Source organism: Stenella coeruleoalba (genome assembly GCF_951394435.1).
Source record: "Stenella coeruleoalba genome assembly, chromosome: 4".
NCBI classification, from domain to species: domain Eukaryota; kingdom Metazoa; phylum Chordata; class Mammalia; order Artiodactyla; family Delphinidae; genus Stenella; species Stenella coeruleoalba.
In genome coordinates this window covers 62877167-62898125 of record NC_137149.1, presented here as the reverse complement: position 1 = coordinate 62898125, position 20959 = coordinate 62877167, and the positions used below count along the sequence as shown (strand labels likewise).

At 42.0% G+C, this 20959-nt stretch overlaps 1 long non-coding RNA gene across 3 annotated transcripts in view; it reads left to right on the top strand.

The window, feature by feature from the left end:
- LOC307185416 overlaps positions 1-20959 on the top strand; it is a 72888-nt gene that overhangs the window by 27253 nt on the left and 24676 nt on the right. For 2 of the 3 annotated variants that reach the window (XR_013828047.1, XR_013828048.1), the window contains 2 exons: positions 4620-4716; positions 7421-7656. This is a non-coding gene — a long non-coding RNA (uncharacterized lncRNA). Of the gene's footprint in view, positions 1-4619; positions 4717-7420; positions 7657-20959 lie in introns of those variants that run through there. The other variant, XR_013828046.1, reaches the window with a different exon arrangement.

Genomic DNA, 20959 nt, shown 5'->3' with positions numbered 1-20959 from the left:
TATAAACAAGAAACTTGTCACTTCCCAGTTTGCCTTTTCTCTCAGGAAGTTCAGAGTTATGCCCACTCGTGCTACCTATTCTTACCCTCAATTTTCTGAAACAGGGATTTCATCTCTGTTTCCCTTCAGTATTTTGTTATTTTAAACTTAAAAAAATATATATATATGGCATTATGCTTTGTTGAAAGTAGCCTCAAATTCTTTTTTGGTAGATGGTAAATTGTAATTAATGAGAAGGTGCTTTTCAAAGCCTGCCTTCCCTGATGGTATCAATGCCTCCCTCTAGCTCACTGGATATCAACCCTCTTCATGAGCCCTATTTTTCCAGTGTCACAGGCACTGGGAAATAGGCATGTTATTGCTAGAATGTAAGCGTACAGCAGAAAGAGCCCCGGGTTTGGAGTCAGCAGAACTGGGCTCTTATTACAACTCCATGTACTACTGGAGTGATCTTGGACAAGTCACTTAACCTCGGTTTCTCTTCTATACAGTGGGTATACAATCACTTGCTCTACCAACTACCTTGGGTTCTTGAAATGTAAATGAGATGAGAAGTGTCCATGTGTTTTGTAAACATTGCAGTTGTTTACACAGCTGTGTCTCCACAAGTCTGTATATTCCTTAAGATCAGGGACTACATCTTGTTCATATTTGTGTCCCTAGGGCTCGTCCTGTTTACCAGAACTGAAGCCACAGAGGGCACTGAACGTGGGGGACACTAATTGATTCATTGTTTCCTTTCAGAAAAGTTCCACTGGTGTCTGTTCATTAATAAGCCTTCATTGGTCAGCTGATCTTAATTGAGTACCTTCCACATGCTTTCTACTACCCCTAGGATATTTAATTGAGGAAAAAGTATGGAGGATAAACACAGAAAAATGAAAATGCACACACACACTGTTACAGATTTGTAAATGTCAGAGGTCACAGAATGGTGGCTTAAGGGCTAAATCTGCCTTTAGATGTGCTTTCTTTGGCTCAAACATTAATTGTTTCAATGTAAACAAATAACTTAAAATCCAGAGATGTGGATTTTGCTTTCTCTTGAAATTGTGAACAGCTGGTCATACCAGGCCGGTCCCTCCACAGGGACAGCTGGCAATACAGCTGCAGCCATTTCAGGCACATCCTCGACAGGCCAGTCCAGAGGCAGCCCTGACACCCCCCGTTGTCTCCTGAACACCAAGGCAGATAGGAGCTACCATTTACGATCACATTTATTATGCTTGCATTTAGGTGGTAGCACTTACTGCATACCAGGCACTATTCTAAGCTCTTTGGTTACCTATCCATCTAGATATCTACCCATGAATTACAGGTAGGGAAATTGAGGCACAGTTAGTGTGTGGCGGATCAGGAGTCTGGCTCGCAGGTTCTGGCTCTTAATCGCTCAGCTATATCACATCTTGGTGGGGAGGGAAGGGTATCAAAAATCATACCTAAGTGCCGTGCAAGGTTGAGCCAGAGCCTCTCGTGCAGGACACTGTGTTCTGTCTAATTAGAGAAAGATTCATAAAAGAAGTGATTTTTGTAGAGTTTTAAAGGTAAAGAGACTCATGAGTCCAGGCAGGTTCGGAGCACCGTGCAGAGACCTCATTGGAGATCTGAGCATTGGGGCATCTGAGCCTCCTCATTGGAGGCCTGGCTAACTGAGCTGCGTGAGGGCGCAGACGGAAGACAAGCAGGAGGTGAGGTGTGGCAGCCGGGACTTGGAGCTTGGATCTGATACCCCAGGGAAGGGGACTGCCCTGGGTAGCTGAGGGAGGCCGGCGATAAGGTTGAAGTCCTGTTGGACCAACGTGATGTGGGATGAATCTGCGTTCTTACAGGAGTCCTGCTGAACTTATTCATTGCTTTCACAATAAAGTCAATTTTGTAACACAGGTGTCCCTATAATACTGGCCTGACTGTTTGCTTCTGCTTCGGTCCCTGAGCGTATGAGCAAACACTTCAGACACTACAGCGAGCAGAAACTTGAGACAGAGCTTATCTTGTAATGCTGGGTTTTGCATCATATCCAGGGTGTGGTGTTACTTTAGAAGGCAAGTTCAATAATGATGTGTTTACGGGTTGAGCAAACAGTGCCTGTGCCCTGCGAGGGCTCAGGATTTATACTTTGAGAGCCCAGCAAACTGATTAATTTAGCTGGTCAGCAGGCTTAGTACCTGGATGTAGCAAATGGTCCCCTATATGCAACATATATATGTGTGAATGTGTGTGTGTATATTTACATTGAGTATTTAAGTAGCCCCTTGTATTTAATCATACTTATTTACAAAATAGCCCAGGGAAGCTTGGAGATGTTAAATGAATCCATAAAGCTAATTCAGGCAAGCCTTGGTCATTGACCCACCCAGTGTGTCCTCTCTTGTTTCATGTGATATATTAAATAAAGCATTTTGTGTTTTTGGTGTAACCCAACGATATAATGAAGTGACAAAAATGAATGTTAAAAGCATTTGGGTCACCTAAACTGCCTTCCTTAGAAAATAAAAATGCCTATTAAACAGTTACACTCTTTATTCTCTTGGCCTATTTTTATTTCTCTCTCCAGGAGAGAGATTGGAACCATGTTTATTACTCTGTTCTTAACAGGTCTTGTCAACTACCGTCATACAGTAAGTGTTTATAAGCATCGGTAATAGTGAATTGCAGCCCACACCCCTGCCTAATCTCTGTTGCCCTGCTTTATTGCCCTTAGATAATTTCTTCCATTTCTATTTTTGCCTTTTCAAGGACAATGCAAGGCAGGATAGTTATGTGATTCAGGACTTTTAAACACATTTGAAATATGGCAATCACTTGTTATTCTTGATAACAAACTTAAAGGCAAGCTTTCAAGCACTGACTTGTCTTCTCCCTGCTCATTCCAGCTACTACAGACTTAAAGAGAAGGGCTTTGAAATTATCTCCTTAATTGGGCTGCAGGTCACTGCTATTTGTAGAAGTGGTTTTGGGATGCAGGTGTTGGTTTTGGGGGCCCCCTTTGCTGTGGTTTTATATGTCTTGTTTTCATTGCTACACTGGCTTCAAGGACCAGGCAATATCCTTGGCTTCCTCTGGGGGGAGTGGCAAGGGGCACACGTGGATTGTTCTATTCTCTTTGAGGTAGATGCCATCTGACCCTGGCCCTCCTTTTTTCTGTTCTTTTAGGTGTTCTGGGCTTGAGTTTCTGCTCCTTGTGGAATAGTCATCAGATGTCCACATACAGACTTTTGTTGCACTTAGAGCTATGCTAGGAGAAGCATGAAATTACTTCCCAAAGGATGTGGTTCCTGCCTCCTTGAGAACTAGAAAAGGGAAGGTCGTGGTTGGAGCAGTAACCCATCCTAGGTGACTGTCAGTTTCCTTATTTGTAAAGTGTCAAGGTCAGACAAGATTGCCTCTAACATCTTTTTCTGCTCAAATTTTCTATGAGCCAAAGAAGGCTGAGAACCCATCTAAACTGAGAATCCTGTAATTTTAAGAAATTTCTGGAAGAATGGGATGGTGGCACCAGCCAACAAGACTGAGATAAAGTTTGCAGTCAAATGGAATTAAGGATAAACCCAGTTCTGCCAGTTCCTTGCTCTGCAACCTTTAGCAAGTCACTTCTCTTTGAGCCTTAAGTCTCTCATCTTTAAATGAAAATACTACAGTCTACCTAGCAGAGTTATTGTGTGGATATAAGACACACACATAGCGTATTTGTAATGCTACATGCATAGCTGACACAGAGGACCCACTCTGTAAATGGTTAAAGTTACTCTGATGACAGTGATCTTATGAGTGTATGGTTTGGGGAATAGCTAAGGGTTTGGAATAGATTTGATCTAAGGAAGATGGCATGTGAAGAAGTCTTTGAAGTTGAAATAGGACTAAGAATGATTTTGAGGATAGGGTAGCTACTGAAAGAAATGATGCCAAGGGTGTGATAAGAAACTGAGGTGAAGGGCACTGATGGGCAAGATCATTTATTCACTTTTTTTCTAGCACTTGCTACAGGTGTAGATACTGTCAAGATACTTTCAATGAGACAATCTCCTCATGGTCAGTATTGTCTTGTGCCTTGTCCAGCATGTTAGCTTCCAGATGCAGTCATTCTCTGTATTCAAAGATGGTGGCATGTTGATGACATATTGTTCCTCTTGCTATCCGTAGTGGATATGGGCGTGTCTGAAAAGACCAACTCAGGATCAAACCCAAATACGCTCCAAAACCCAAATATGGACATTGCTTTTGTTTTGTAGCTACTATCTTGCATAGAGTGCGTGTCGCTTTTATTGTTTCTGCCAACATCTGGATTCTTGGCAACTTCTCCTTACTTTAGATCTTTTTAACCTGGACTCCTCTAGTCTCAGGGGATTTTTGAAGTCCTTGAAATTCTTTGCAGAATTGCATGTATATAAGCCTATGTGCATTTTGGGAGGCGGGGGCGGGGTGGGGACCTGGCCAAAGCAAAGGGATCAGACTCAAAAAAGCCAAGAACTGCTGCCGAATGTGTCTTAGACTAGGAAGGAATTAAAATGGCTTCGCAAGATGAAAACATGGTCTAACACAAACACAGAGATATCCCCGAATACCTGTTTGCTTCCATAGCTCTAATAGGTCCGCACCTTCTCCTTTCCTCTAACAAACAGCGCAACGGATGAGTCTCTTTGGCAAGATCTTCACAGTTTCCAAGCAGCTCTTCATGACATGATCCGGAGTCTGGTTGAACGGTCTGGAGGGTTTCTGGTGAGTGGATGTGAAGACTTTGCACTTTCTTCATTGTCCCTAGAAAGAGCATTAACAATTAAAAACAATTAAAAAAAATTTCTTTAGGAAGACTAAAGAGTCAGAGAATAGCGTTTCCAGAGAAAGAAATGAAAACTGATTTTGACAACAGCAACTTGGAAGTGTAAAGTAAAAGTGGCAGGGTAAGATTTTTAAAGGAAAAGAAGGAAAAGTACTTGTTATCCAGATTTCATTTGCAAAGAGAATCAGTCCTTTGTGCCTGGCTTTGCCTCTGGGCCAGCAGGGGCCACAGGGCCACGCCCCAAGGTTGGTTTGGGATCCTTTCAGTCTCTTCCTCCTTTTCTTCCTTGCCCTCCTCCTCCTCTTCCTCCTCCTCCCCTCCTCCTCCTCCCCTCCTCCTCCCCCTCCTTCTCCCCTTCCTCCTCCTCCTCCCCTCCTCCCCCTCCTCCTCCCCTCCTCCTCCCCCTCCCCCTTCCCCTCCCACTCCTTCTTCTCTACTCTCTCACATGTGCGTACACACACACACACACACACACACACACACACACACACTCTCATCTTTAAAAGAAACAAACTTTATCACCAGTGTTAGGATTTGGAACATCTTAAGGAGATGTTGACCACCACAAATATAGATTAGGAAAGGAAGTGAATTTTAGCTGAACCTGTTTTGAAAATACAGAATTTCTGTTTTTAGAACAAGTGGAAATAAATAAATAGAATTTTTTGAGCCTCTGTGAGTCCAAAGCTCCTATTAAGCTTTCTGAGAGAGTCAAAAGGCCAAAGTTTATCATTTGTCAAATTATTACATAGATGCAATGATTCTATTAGATACTGGCCATAGAAGTTGCTCTCTAGAAGTTTACTTTCTAGTCTGGGAGACAGACCTCACATACGTGGAACAAACTAAGGAGAATAAAGTACAGTCAGACTTCTGAGAAGGGAAGGCTTAAGTAGGCTGGAAGAATGCATTAGATCAGCAACAGACAAATACTGAAAGTACTTCAATAGGGAAATGGGTAAATAAAAGTGGTGGTTTCGAACCATGGAGTACTATTCAGCAGCCAAAAGTATTGAAATAAATCTATATGAAGCCACATGTATACGTTTCAAAATACTGTTAAATAAATAAAGCAATTTTTAGGATATGTATAGCATTATACCAAATATTTAAGAAAAACACATAAAATAACATCATTTATTCTGTGTGTGTGTGTGTGTGTGTGTGTGTGTGTGTGTGTGTGTATTTCTTTTTAAAGATTTGGAAGGAAACACCTTGACTCATAATCATGGTTACTTTTGAGGATGGAGAGGAGATCAGGATAAGGATGTCAGTCAAAAATCTCTTTAGTTTCCATGTGTTTTGTGCTGATTTTGCATTTCGTAATTTACTCTGCTGACTGGGAGTCTAGAGGCCCAGCTTTCTTCTGCAGAAAGCAGTTGACGGTTTTGTAAATATCTTGCCTTCTCTTAATACACCACATGTCTTCCTGGTAGCCAGGGCCTCTCAGAGGTCCCGAGAGCTGGGTCTCTTCCATTATTTTGAGGCTTCCAGCACAGTAATAAATGAAGAAATGCCAGAAGAATGTTACAATCAGCATAGTACATTTAAAATGTTTATATTTAGCCATTAAAGTTGTTCAATGAGTCCTTTCTCTTCAATCCTATCAGGGTATCTCTGTGATAACATCAAAAGTCTATATTTTAAATCCTGGGCCAATGGTCCTCCTGCTGCACTCCTCCAAGTGGCTCCGGGGAACCAGAGAAAGGCTCTGCGTGAAGCAGGCTGATGGAATGACAGTGGGAGGCGTGTGAAGGCAAGCTCTAGTGCCTTCAGTCCTTCCCCAGGGTTCGAGTTTTCCCCCAGGCCTGGCATTTGTATCTATTGGTCTCACCTGCAAAATGGGTTGAGTTTCAGCTCTATGCATGTGTCCTAGAACATCAAATGGAGAAAATTTCACCTTTCCAATCATCCTCCCCTGGCCCCGTCAGGGCATTTAAGGTCAAACGGGCTTTCAGTACACACTGTGTCAGCCCAGCCCAACACTGCCTCCCCCCATGTTCAAAGAGAACTGGGGTTAAATGTATCGTCGGTACAGTTTCATAGACTGTAAAATGTCCAACCATTTGACTTCTTAAGTAGGAAATGTTCACCCCAAGAAAAAGTTGCAAAGGGGCATAAAATATTAAAACTTGCATCTATTTCACTTTATAAAAGGGAAATGGATTTCATCTTTAAGTTTTTGCACTTGGTGAAATTCTCATAAGTATCTGGAGAAGTTGATAGCCTTAGCCAATTATGAACACACTTCTGAAACGTTCTGAAGAGGTTTGTCCCTCTAGTCTCCCTCTTTTTAATATTATATCGAGAGTTTATGTCTAATCTAAAGCATTCTCATTATGACAGCACTACTAATCATTTGAATGAATACATTCATATAAACAAATACTACACTCCAAAGAGAATCAAATGCTAATGCACATTTTATTAGATAAAAAGACAGACAATATAATCATACTTGAATTTCAGGGAATCAAATGTAGTAAAACAAAGTTTACATCAGAGCCCAGGGCCGGGTTTAGGTTAGCCATACATGCCTTCATTTTTCCAAGTTTGGAAAGTTTGCTCGTTCGAGCTGAGGGCTACTTCACCAGACTAACAAAAAGGAAAATGTCTATCAGTTTTTTCTTTTGTTCTTTTCAGATCCTGTTCAAGTGCACACAGAACTAGCAGGTTCACCAGAAAAGCTATTGAGCGTTTGCTGGAACACATTATGCAGGGTGAATTTCTTCTGGAATGTTGCCAAGGGTTTTTTATGCTTCTGTGGTAGGCATTTCTGGAACATTGTCATTTAGCCAAGCAAAGAACATTTGTTTAAAGGATAGAAAGTGTTTAAAAATTCTTGTTTGTTTAAAAGCAAGTTAAATAGCAATATGAGTTGAGGGTAGGGCAGGGAAAAGCACTTATTTCTCTAAGTGATCTGATTAGGTCATTTAATTTGGGGGGAGGTGTTAACAGAGTCATAGTTTCTCCTAAAATAATTATATATTAATACTGTTTTCTAGAAAGTGTCTGCCAGTGCCTACTTTTCTTTGATGTGATTAGCTGTTGTTTTCAAAACTGAAAATTTACTTTAGAGATTTCTCACGTGTTTGTGTATATAGGAGCTACTAGTAATGGCTAAAAAAATTGGAAGTGCAGAGAACATGCTAAATTAGGATTTCTTTTTTCACTTATAATTCCAGAACTACATCAAAAAAATAAAATAAAAAAGGAAAACGTGAAAAGATCTCTAAATTAGAGGAGATAATATTTTTAAAGTATTGCAAATTGGAGTATAAATCCCAAGTTCAAATTTTTTTTTTTTATGTTGGGGGTAGGAGTTTATTAATTTATTAATTTATTTTTGCTGTGTTGGGTCTTCGTTTCTGTGCAAGGGCTTTCTCTAGTTGTGGCAAGTAGGGGCCACTCTTCATCGCGGTGCGCGGGCCTCTCACTGTTGCGGCCCCTCTTGTTGCAGAGCACAGGCTCTAGACGCGCAGGCTCAGTAGTTGTGGCTCACGGGCTTAGTTGCTCCGCGGCATGTGGGATCTTCCCAGACCAGGGCTCGAACCCGTGTCCCCTGCATTAGCAGGCAGATTCTCAACCACTGCACCACCAGGGAAGCCCCCAAGTTCAAATTTTGACATGTTAAAAAATACAATACATAAACACTTTCCGAGAAATTCCTCTCTAATGAGTAGTAAAATCTGATCCCAAATCACTTCACTTTAAGAAGTTTCATTAATACCAATGTCTGCATCATACTTTCTGTAATACCCAGTGATATATATAAAGGCTCTTATTAAATGTGGCAAGGAAAAATCCTAAGTATAAAAATTTGAATTTTGTCTCTGCCATTCACTGGCTGTGTGATCTTGGGTAAGTTACTTAGCTTCTCTGAGCTTCAGTATCCTCATCAGTAAGATAGGAGTAGTAATACCTATCTCATGGGACTGTTGTAAGGATCAGAAATGTTTGTAAGGAATCTCAACAGAGCCTAGCATTTTGTAAAGGCTTAAAAAATATTCATTTTTAAATGAGATAATATTAAAAAATATATATATTCATCATTCATTCATCAATATTCATTCCTTTCTCATCTTTCCCAATCCATTCCACCAGTATAAGTCAATCTGGAGATTAAAATAGGCAAAACTGTGATCTAAGTTAGAACTGTGTTGTTTTAGTGTTAGGATATTCCTGGCTGCTTCATTTTACACTTGGACTTTAAATATACAAGTTTCTATAAACATTCTTTAAACAAAGTTAAACTGTTTTTATTTTGATGAAGCTAGGACTGAGTCTGATATAATGCTTGGAGAACTAAATGACATGCAGGAGAATTTTGTTTCTGTAGGGCTGACCCTATCATGAAAATGTACTCAGTGAAAAGTAAATATGGTGCTACCTTCTCCTACTCAGTATTTAAATTAACTCTTAAAGAAAAATATGACAATTCTCCTTTTATATATATTCAAGTTCGGGTTACGATCTTATACTTGGCTCCCTTCAATTGAGTTTTGTTATGTACTTGGCATGTTCCCAGAACCAAACCTCCCATCTGTAACCTGCACCTACAGTTCACAGTATTCAGCCCAGAGAGCTCTGCACTTCCGGGCCACTCAGGTACCTGCAAGCTTGGGCTATGGGCTTTCACACCAGTTTCTTGGCCAGTTTAGACACTGCAAACATTTGGGCGTTCCAGTTTCTGCAGTTTTGCTTTGGTTCTTTAAAAACAGCTCTTCCCCCACCCCTGGCACATCACCATTCTCCAAGGCATTCATTGTGAGATGGGAAGGCTGGTGTCTGTCATTTGCATTCCAGATTGAAATGAACAGAATCTAGACTTTCTCTCTCTCTCTCTCTTTCTTTGGTGCCATGACAAACAAAGGAAGATATGAGATGTGTTTATTTTTTTGTAAAATGCAGAAATATCATTTCCAGGAGATGTTGAGCTTTCCTCATTTGCTTTGGACTGTTTGCATAAACTATAGCCCCATGCTTTTTTAAATGAACATTTTAAAAAATTAATTAATTAATTAATTAATTTGGCTGTGTTGGGTCTTAGTTGTGGCACGCAGGATCTTCGTTGTGGCATGCGGGGGCTTTCATTGCGGCAAGCGGACTCTTGGTTGCAACGTGTGGGCTTCTTTCTAGTTGTGGTGCATGGGCTCCAGAGTGTGGGGCTCAGTAGTTGCAGCACACAGGCTTAGTTGCATGTGGGATCTTAGTGCTCTGACCAGGGATCGAACCCGTGTCCCCTGCGCTGAAAGGCAGATTCTCAACCACTGGATCACCAGGGAAGTCCCCATAGCCCCAGTTTTTAATAGATACGTGGAAAGTATGAATTTGATGGAGATGTTGAGAGGAGAAGATGGTGATGTGGGAAAACTATTTCTTTCTCCTTTGCCATGAGGCATTTAATTCCTGGAAAGAACATATATAATGGCAAATAAAACGTCTTGGTCTTTGGGGCCAGAATATCTGTTGTGAGTGTGTGTTATGAGTCTCGCAGAGGCTCGGTGCAGGTTTGTGCATTTACGGCTCTCACAGCCTTGGCTCCTGTGGTTCTTCCCCCTGCACAGCATATTCTTCCAAGGCAAAGCAGCTTGCTGTTAGACCAGGATCTTTGGATAAAGAACAGATATGATAAATTCATAACAATTTCCGATTTCTTTTACAAGAACGATTTAAAAAGAGAATGTTAGGAAAGAGTGGCACCAAAATGGCACCCTCCCTCAAATGGATTCTAGTCTGAGGGGTGGAGTTGGAGGCAGATGTGATATGACGTAAATGGGGGTTCTTAAATATTTAAAAATGTTCATTGGGAGGATAATACTGAGAATCTATGGGTCAATATAATGCTATTTAACATTATAAGTTTTGGTTAAGGTAAACCATTAAAATTTGGAGAGTTTACAGCTCAGGCATCAGCATTACTTCCCACTTTCCCTCTTCCCCCCACCATCTTCTTCCTCTCTTCTCAGCTTCTCTCTTGCAATGGGCAAGAAACTTGTCTTCTTCAAGATGCTTGTGACGTAGTAAAGGAGACCTCTAGGCAAAAATATGCAGATAGGCCAGAGTGAAAAGGGCTATAGAGAAAAGGATATGTACCTGCCACAAAGGGAATTCAGAAGCATCAATCCAGAAGGGCTTCACGGAGGAGGTGTCTTGCAGATGCCTAGACAAACAGGAAGTGAGGAGCTAGTGGTGGCGATGGGATCCTGTGGAACTAGCACAGACAAAGGGCAAAGGCATATGAACCCTAATAATAGTAAGAGTGCCTAGTACTTGTTGAGAGTTTATTGTGTGCAGCCCCCTGCCAACTATTTTTCATGGATTATCTCATTGAATTCTCACATGAAAGTTTTGGGGCAGATTTTATCCCTATTTTAATCAAGAGAAAATTGAAGCAGAGCAAGGTTATGCTGCTTGCCCACAGCTGCACGCTAGAGAGTGGGAGAGCCAGGATCTGAACCCCAGAGCCCAGGTTCTTAACCTCTTCAGCAAGGGTCTGCTGTTTGGGGACTACTGAGCGGCTCGATAGAGCTAGAACCCAGTCTGTTTCTTGAAGGTGTGGTGGGAGATTGTTTCACTTTTATCTGGGGAGTGATATGTTTCCTAATGAAAAATCTGGTCAGAATTTACAGATGGTTTTTTTGGGGGGGTGGGGTGGGGTGGGAGATGGGAGGTGAGGAGTGGGAGTGTGTAGTGAAATTTCAGTTTTTAAAATTAATTAATTTTTATTCTTTTGCTTGTATTTGTATGGAAGCAAACATTTCCTTAAAATTTCCTTAATTTTTCTTCTAGGCATATGTATTTGTGAAAGGTAACCTGTAGACAGCCTGGACATGGGGTGGGGTGCTGGAGGTGATGGTAGAGGTGTAGAGGGGAGCTGGGGTGTAGCACACTTGGGGGCAAGAGAATAATGAGGAGACTCCTGCCATCTCAGGTAAGAGATACTGATGATGATGATGAAGATGATAGTTACTGTTTAACTGTGTCCTTACCATGTGCCACCATATCCTTATTTAATCTTCACAGTTGCCCCATGAGATAAATAGTCATACTCTCAATGTACAAATGAAGGGACTGAGGCTCTCAGAGGTTAAATAACTTGACTAACGTCACACTGAAGGTAAGAAGCAGAGCCGGAACACGGATAAGGGTCTGTCTGATTTCAGACTCTTAACCCTTAAGCTGACAGCATGCTATGGTAAGTGAGGTAGGCGTACTTAGGGAAGCGTAGGGCTCCTGAAGTGTCATCCAAGTGTGGAGATGTCTAGGAAATAATAGAAATATACACATTTGGAAACTTGGAAGCTGACAGGTGACAGAGTCCGGGGGAGTGAATGTGTGTACAGGAAAATGTTGGGTGAGGATGGTGTCCTGGGAACCACTCCATGGAGGGAGACAAGATGGAACGTGAAAGACCTTTAGAAGAGGAGATGGGGAATGAAGACCCTACCCCTGGGCTCTGTGACTCACCCACTGGGTGGTTGTGGACAAGACCCTTACTTGGCATCTCAACCCCAGCACCTGTGAAAATGAAGAAAAGAACCCACTTCCCCATCATCAGTGAGGTGCATAAACATGCTTTAAGAACTCCAAAATTCTTTACGACAGAATGTGTATGAAGGCAAGAAGGGAGCAGTGGAGGCTCTGAGCCCAACAAGTGGGCTGAGGATGCTGGGGGAGCAGAGCTGTGCACTTTTAAGTAGGACAAGGGGAAGTTACTGAGATGTGCCTGTGGGCTGGGTTTGGATGGAAACTCTGGAAGAAAAAACTCCCTAAGGAAGTTTCAATAGTAGGACGAGAGAGAGGAACAGGAAGAGAGAAACTCTGAAGAATGTAAGTGAAGAGGCTGGTGCCACAGGAGGAACCTGGTCTGGATCTGTAAGGTGGGGATTCCTGCCGCATCTCTGACCCTAACAGGCTCTTTGCCCTTTAGCACGTTGGCCTCCACTTTCTGGGCTTCTGTAAAAATGATTCGTTTGGTTAGCATAGATGGACCAAACCAGCCCAAATTGTGAGTAACGAGTACCACTGTATCTTACCCCTGGTCTCTGGCTCTGTGACACTGTGTTGCGAAGGTGGGTGAGGCCAAGAGAACAGAAGTCAGGGTTGATGAGTGAAATCTGCTGATGGTGTGTAATGAGGGTGGTGCTTCATCCAGGCCCCTGACCCAGCCCCAAGCAAACAGGAGACTCACAGTCCAGGACACTGAGAAGGGTCCGAGGAGAGCCCTCTCTGGAATTCTGGGGACAAGGTAATTACCCGTGAGATGTCAGCCTTGTGGCCTTGCCCCTATGGGGTGGACCTGGCTCCTTGGGAAAAGTCTCTGCTTTGTGAGGAGACTGAAAGAGGGCGTGCTGGGAGTGGCCAGATTCTTCTGAAAGGTGACTCCTGGGGTCTGGGCCAAGAAAGGTTTATGAACAGGAAAGGGGATTCACAGCAGGGCATACTTGAGAGGAATTGTTTAAGGCTTTAAACCCTTGCCAAGGCAAGTAACATGAGCCGGGACCTATAAGTTACTTTGGATCGATCTATCTATCATCTGTCTATCTATCTATCATTTATCCTGTGTAACCTGAAAATCCCCGGCAGCATTTGTGTTTTTGAACTCCCAGAGTGTGCCTCATGGGGAGGATGGAGTGGGGGAAGGGATTCCGCTGGGGACAGACAAAAGTGGGGATGCACTAGCTTTGAAGACCGAATTTCCTCCGTTTTTATGCCTGGGGTGTAACCAGAGACCAGTGTCAACAAGGAATCTGGCTCAGGAACGCTTTTGTTTGCAGCTCTCCTTGGGGCGTGACTTGCTTTTATCAGAGGTCAATGAATTGTAAATTGTGTAATTTCAGGTTCTGCTGAACGAGGGTAGGGGGGACTTTTGAGGGGGGTGGATGGTGGCACTCAGGCATCTAGGAAACTCTTGGTGTCTGTCTGTGAGTCCAGACCTGGCCGCGTGGGACTTCACAGGGGAGAAGAAAATATACGTGGATTAGGGTGTTTACGTCTGAATTTGCTATAGCAAATGGATCTGTGTCAAATCTCCAAAACAAGTTAATATCCTATGTTCAGACCAGCAAAAGCAATAAAACCAAAAAAAAAAAAAACCCAAAAAAAAGCAATAAAACCAGTTTTTGGTATGCTTGATTACACTTTTCTGGTTAAAACTATTTGTTGTGACCTACAAAGGTATATACCCTATGCTGTGGGGAAGGGTACCAAACGGGGAGCTTCCAAAAGTCTTAGTCATTTGTTTTTAAACAATTTTTTGACTTCTATTTTTTATTTTAAATTTTTAAATGGAAGTATAGTTGACGTATAATATATTAGTTTCAGGTGTGCAACATAGTGATTTGACATTTATATACATTAGAAATTGATCACCAGGATGAGTCTAGTAACCATCAGTCACCATACAATATTATTACAATATTATTGACTATATTCTCTGGGCTATATATTACATCCCCATGACTTGTTTATTTTATAACTGGAAGTTTGTACCTCTGGATCTCTTTCACCTATTTCGATGTACCTTTCCCTCTAGCGACCACCAGTTTCTCTGTATCTATGAGTCTGTATCTGTTTTGCTTGTTTTGTTTTTTAGATTCCACATACAAGTGAAATCATGCAATATTTGTCTTTCTCTGTCTGATTTATTTCACTTAGCACAATACCCTCTAGGTCCATCCATGTTGTTGCAAACAGCAAGATTTCATTCTTTTTTATGGCTCAGTAATATCCCATTGTGTACATAGGTCTTAAGCATTTTTTACCTACATTTCCCCTCCTATACCCTAGGATTTACAAAAGACTTGCTATTTATTCATGCACTCAACAAAAATCTATTGAGGATTTATCTTATTGCAGCCACTGTTCTAGGGGCTGAGGACAAAGAAATCAAACAAGCTATTGCTCTCCCAGAACCTACAATCTACTGGGGTGGGCCAGACAATAAAATTAATGTGTTGTATAATCTACCAACTAGTGAGACCTGCTAGGAAGAGAAATATAGAGGGTTCTAGGAGATGGAAAGGAGTAGTATCTCTGAGGAAGTGGAGTTGGAGCAGAAGTGAGGGAGTGAGCCCTGAGGCTGACTGAAGGAAGCAAGTCCAAGACAAAAGGGGCGGGGCTTCCCTGGTGGAGCAGTGGTTGAGAATCTGCCTGCTAATGCAGGGGACACGGGTTCGAGCCCTGGTCTGGGAAGATCCCACATGCTGCGGAGCAACTAGGCCCGTGAGCCACAACTACTGAGCCTGCGGGTCTGGAGCCTGTGCTCCGCAACAAGAGAGGCCGCGATAGTGAGAGGCCCGCGCACCGTGATGAAGAGTGGCCCCCAGTTGCCACAACTAGAGAAAGCCCTCGCACAGAAACGAAGACCCAACACAGCCAAAACTAAATAAATAAATTAAAAAAAAAAAAAAAAGAAAGAAAAGGGGTGTCCAGAGAGGGCTCAGGGAAAACGGTAGGCAGTGAGGTCAGAGGGAATCTGGAAGCAGAGGCGGTGCAGACCTTGTGGGGCTTTGTGGGTCACCACAAGGACTTTGGATTTTACCCTGAAGGAGGTGGGAAGCTTGTGGAGGGTTTTCAGTAGAAGTGGGACAGGATCCTTCTGGCTGCTGCTTTTAAAATAAATTGAATAGGGCAAAAATGGAAGTATGAAAACAGGATTCGATAATCTAAGCAAGAGATGATGGTAACTTAGACTAAGGATTTACCAGATTCTAAATTTTTTGAAGGAATAACTGGCAAGATTTTCTGATGAAGGGAATGTGAGTCTGGAAAGAAAGAAGCAAAGATGAGTCAAGGTCTTGGGTCGGAGCAGCTGGAGGAATAGACCTGTTGTTTACTAAGATGGGGAAACCTGTTGGAGGTACAGGTTTGGAGATAGGGGAGCCAGAATTTGGCTTTGGAATTAAGTCTGTCAGATGCCTAGTAGAGAAGTCTAATAGACTGTTGGATACATGAGCCTGGAGTTCAGGGGGGAGGATAGGGTTAGAAGTATAAATTGGAGAGTGGGAAGCACATAAAAAAATTGAAACTATGGATGGAATAAGGTCACCTAGGAAGAGAGAGTATAGGTGGAACAGAAAGCAACCTGGGGCTGAGCCTTGGGAACCCCAGCATTAGTGGTTGGGGATATGAGAAGAACCAGCCAAGGTGATGAGGAACCAGTGAGACAGGAAGAAAGAGGAAAGTCCCAGAGAACAAGGGGAGAAGCTATTTCAAGAAGGGCGTATCCAATTGGGTCAGATGCTGCTGAGAAATGAAGTACAAAGAGGACTTAAAATTAGTCATTGACTTTGGAACATGGAAGTCATTGATGAGTTTCACAAAAGCAGTTTTAGTGGAATTGTGGGGATGAAAACCTAATTTGGAGTAGTTTCAAAACAGAGTGGAAAAAGAGTAAGTGGAGATAGTGGAGATGTAGATAATTTTTTCAAGAAATTAGGTATAAAGAGAAGCAAAAAAACATGGCAGTCTCTAATATGGCCCCGTAACGTGTTAGGAGCTGTTTTTCAAACAGAAGTTCATTCTCTTCTCAAGAACGTGGCTCCAGAGGGACCGTAGGAGTCTATCCTATGGCTCTCCTATTGGGGCTTGCCAAGGACTCTACACAGCATCCCTGTCCATCACAGATACCTCTGGCACTGTTGGATCTGCTGGATCATATGAACCAAGGGCACCTTGCATGGCAGCCTGGATCTACTGCAGAGCCCTCTCTTGTTCTGGGCCCCATTCAAAACCATGAATGTCTTAAATCACCCAGTACATATGTTGGAGCAGTATTCCCTACTATAGGTTATGTTTATCCAAAACCCAAAGGGGCTTACCAAGCATTGGATTTCTTTCTTTGTAGTAGTAAGCCCAAAGTGTAATAACTTGTTCTTTATCTGGGAGGGGATATCCTGACATGCATTAGATCATTGAATCCCTGAAAACTTCACTAGTGTGGGAGACATTGCAGGATCCTTTCTCAAGGGAACCCAGGTTTGGGGTCTGAGAACTGACTCAGATCTGGAGATTATGGGCACATCAACATTCTCCTTGATAGCTCTTGACTTTTTTTTTTCTTGTTATAAAATCGTGTAATACCTTTATTGGCTGATCGTCTAACCCAGTCCCAGGAACACCACGGTCTATTAGCCATCATCAAAACCCTTGTGGGTAGAGGCACTCTGGTTGTCCCTCTGGGCTTGTTGTAGTTTATGTTCACCTTGACTCTGATGGTTAAGCACTGACCTCTGGCCTTTTTTATTCTGGAATCCCATCATTCCCACGGAGACTATGGAGCCCAATTATATGGCAGAGTCACGTCTTCTCACCCTGGCCTACAGTGGACAGTCATCTCTAAGCTTCTCAGAGATGTAGTTGCCCCTGACTGACATACTCCTTATTGCCTAAAGCAGGGAAATGTCCTCTGAACCCTCCCAGGAAGCATAGATCTCACATAAATGTTGTTCGAACATTTCTGTCTCCCTGAGCATTCCGACCCCTTCTTCAATGTTCTGCCATTGTACTGCAGCCTCTCCCTGTAACTTACTGTAAGGCATTGTGTCCAAGCTTCAAGGAGCCATTCAGAAATACAGTCATCCTAACTTTAAGGGGGTTCCCAAGCCAACAACCCCTCCCTCGCCTTTGTATTCTGCTCCCCTCCTTCCTCTCCTGTTTATCATCCTTGAACTCGCTCCCACATGTGTCCCCCCTAGTTCATGCCGGTACGTCTTAGCCAAGTCCTGCAGCTCTTTCTGAGGATAGGACATCTTCTTCCAGACCAGGCACTGTATTTCTTCACTTGGACTACCTTGAGACCTAACCCCAGTTATTCAACCAAAAGTAAAGAATGGAGACAGGGGCGGATCATGAGGAAGGCAACATCATTTTGTCATAGTCACTGTCAAGAATCTAGTCTCACCCAGATCTGGAGAATAAAATAGAAGCAACATTCAGGTAAACATCAGTCAACTAATGGAATATTTTTGGTGAAATAAAAGAAGCCAGGAAATATACCCTCAGGCTCCAGGCTTCTCCCTGCAGGACTGGGAAGAAGTTGGTGGTGGCGAAGTGTGGATGAGGCCGAAGGGGACTGGGAAGGAGATTCAGTGCACTCCGTTTGGAGAGTTTTCATAGATGGCGTGCAGTTCCAGATCTCTGATGCTTGCAAGCGAAATGACACCATAGACTCTTTCATTTGTCTATTCATTCATTCAGTATTTATTGGAAGCCTCTTATGCTAGTCACTCTGTTAGGTGCTTGGGTTCAAAGACAAGTACTACCCTGTCTTTATTTTTCAGAAATTCAGAGTGTAGTGGCAAGCGGACAGATATGCGACTTATTATTGGTCATCTTACATGTGCTAGAACAGAGGAACGTAAAGGGTGCTATGGGAGTCCAGATGAAATTACAAAAACACTCTTGCCTGTTGTGTGTGCACACAAAGGAGGAGTTATATAATGCCTTGTCTAGTTTCTTATCTCACCACACTTCCATTCCTCGTCCCTAGAGCCACTTGACCATTGCTGGTCAGGGTTAATTTAAAGAATCTTGGTTTGGTAGCTCAGAGGACTATGAAGCCAACCTTCCTTTCTGTTCTCAGCATCTGCATGTAGTTTCTTAATCTGTTTTTGTGACCCATCTCCTCTTGTCCCCCAATTCCATTGTCTTAAATATCTTTCCTACTCTTATACCTGTTGTACTCTCACAGATTCCCTGACTCCTTCTTGCCTAAAGCCTAGACTTTTGGGCAAATCCTAGTTCCTTTTCTCTCTACCTGTCTTGGGAGAAGGGACAAGTATCTTAACAGGTGCACTAGTTAGCACTTTAATTTCAGCCTTATAACTATTTCCATTTTATAAATGAGGCCCAAGGAAGTTAAGGAATTTGCCCAATTCACACAGCTAGAAAAGTAAAAAGGCAAGATTTTGAATTCAGGTCCGACATTCAGAGTACTGACCCATACCTTAAAGGCTCCCAGATGACCAAGCATTTCTAAAACATTCAGTTGCAAAGCTTTTCTATTCAAAGTCTCACAGGAGCAGAGAAAAAGCACTAAAAGACTGTCTTGTACTTTTATAATCTCTTCAAACATCTTGTCCCCACTGCATACCCTCAGACTCATAAAGCACTTATATCCTTCCTCCAGGAAGTATATGCATTTCTAGTGAATATAAGCCTAGAGGTGGAATTCCTGGGTTATACAGAATGCACATATATATCCCTGCTTAGTAAATATCACCAAATAGTTGAGCAAAGTGATCATGCCAGCTTACGTTTCTACCAACGGTGTACATGCTAATTATCCTCATCAACATTTGGTGTTGTCAGTCATTTGAATTTTAGCCATTCTAGTGAGTTTGTAGTAGAATCTCACTGAGGTATTAATTGCATTTATCTGATCATTAATGAGGTTGAGCATTTAATAAGTATAATGTAATAAGTATATAGATGGTTCCTGACTTATGATGGCTCAACTTAGGATTTTTCGACTTTACAAAGGTGTGAAAGTTGAAGGTTATTTTCTTCCAGCACTTTGAAGCTGTTATTCCATTGTCTTTTGGCTTCCAGTGTTGCTGTTGAGAAATTAGCTGTCAGTTTAATTATTGCTCCTGTGATGGCAGTCTGTATTCTCCCTCTGGCTGCTTTTAAGATATTTTCTTTGTTTATGGTCTTTAGCACTTTTACTTTAAAGTAACTAGGTTTGACTTTATTTTCAGTTTTGGATTTCTTGAATCTGTCAATTGATACATGTAATTAGTTTTGGAAAAGCCTCAGCTATTACCTCTTCAAGTCATATTTCTGTTCCATTATCTCTGTCTTCACCCTGCAGGACTTCAATTAAGCATACATAAAACTTTTCATTGGTTTTTTATGTCAGTGCCATGGTCTGAGAAAAGTGAAGTACAAAATTTGAGGGTAAGCATTTTGAAGACTTTATAGCAAATGACAAAGTAATTTTATGTCTTATGAATCTAATAAAAACTAGCACTTATATTTGGGTATGTCTATTTCTTATTTCACTGTTCTACTATTATTAAGTAAAGCCAATACTTAAGAACAAAGAAAGCTATAGAACAGCTATAAAAAGCAAGCACAAAAACTCACAAAGAATAGTCATCTCAGGCCAATAAGTATAGGAACAAGCAGCTTTAACAGCTTTCATAGACCCTAAGAACATGGCAGAGTCCACACAATGAGGATCATGAATTATCCAGAAAAGATCATATACTGTTTTTATTTCCTTTTTTTTAAAAGATAAAACATATAATGCACATTTTCTTGTCTTCTTTAACAATGTGTTGTTCTTAAGGAAGTTTTGGCAGTCTAGAAAGGTATTTTCTCTGGAGCAGTGGTTCTCAAACTACCATGCATCAGAATCACCTGGAGGGCTTACTAAACACAGATTGATGGACCCCACCTTCAGAATTTTTGATTCAGCGGTTTGCATTTTTAATAAATTCCCAGAGTGATACCAATGTTATTGGTCTGGGCACCACATTTTGAGGACCTCTGTTTTGGAGCATCCACGTCTCTGATAAATAGAGCATTGTAGTGCTAAAGAACCAGGAGTAGTAATATTTAGGCAGAATATGGAGTAAAATAAAATCCAAATGCTTTACTGTGATATTCAAGGCCCTGCATGATGTAGCCCCTGCACAATGTAGTCTATCTCACATTGTGTTTCTTTTTTTTGCATTGGCCTTCATTCTGGGCCTTAAAGACACCAAGCTCATTTCTGTCTCAAGGCTGCGCTTGCTGTTCCCTCTTGGTGGGGCTCTTCTCTCCCAGATTATGGCTCTCCCTGTGTCATCACTGAAGGCCTAGCTCCAAATGTTACCTTTTCAGAGAGGTGTTCTCTACTTAAAGAAGCCATTCTCTATTACACTTCCCACTCTCCTAGTTTATTCTCTTCGTGTCACTTATCATGAGCTGAAATTGACATTTTATTTTCTTGTTGGAAAATTCCAGTAAAGCAGACGTCTTGTCTCTTAGGTTCTTTTTGCTATCTCCAGCCTGGAATGGGGCCTGATATGTTGTAGGTGCTCACTAGATATCTGATGGTTGGAAACACCGATGTTTGGCATGGGGCTTTTACTTTATACCTTGTTTCTGAGGGGAAATGAAGGGCACTGAAAAAGGAACATGGCAACCTGAGGAATATGAAACATGGCCCCTCCCTCACCTGCCTTACTA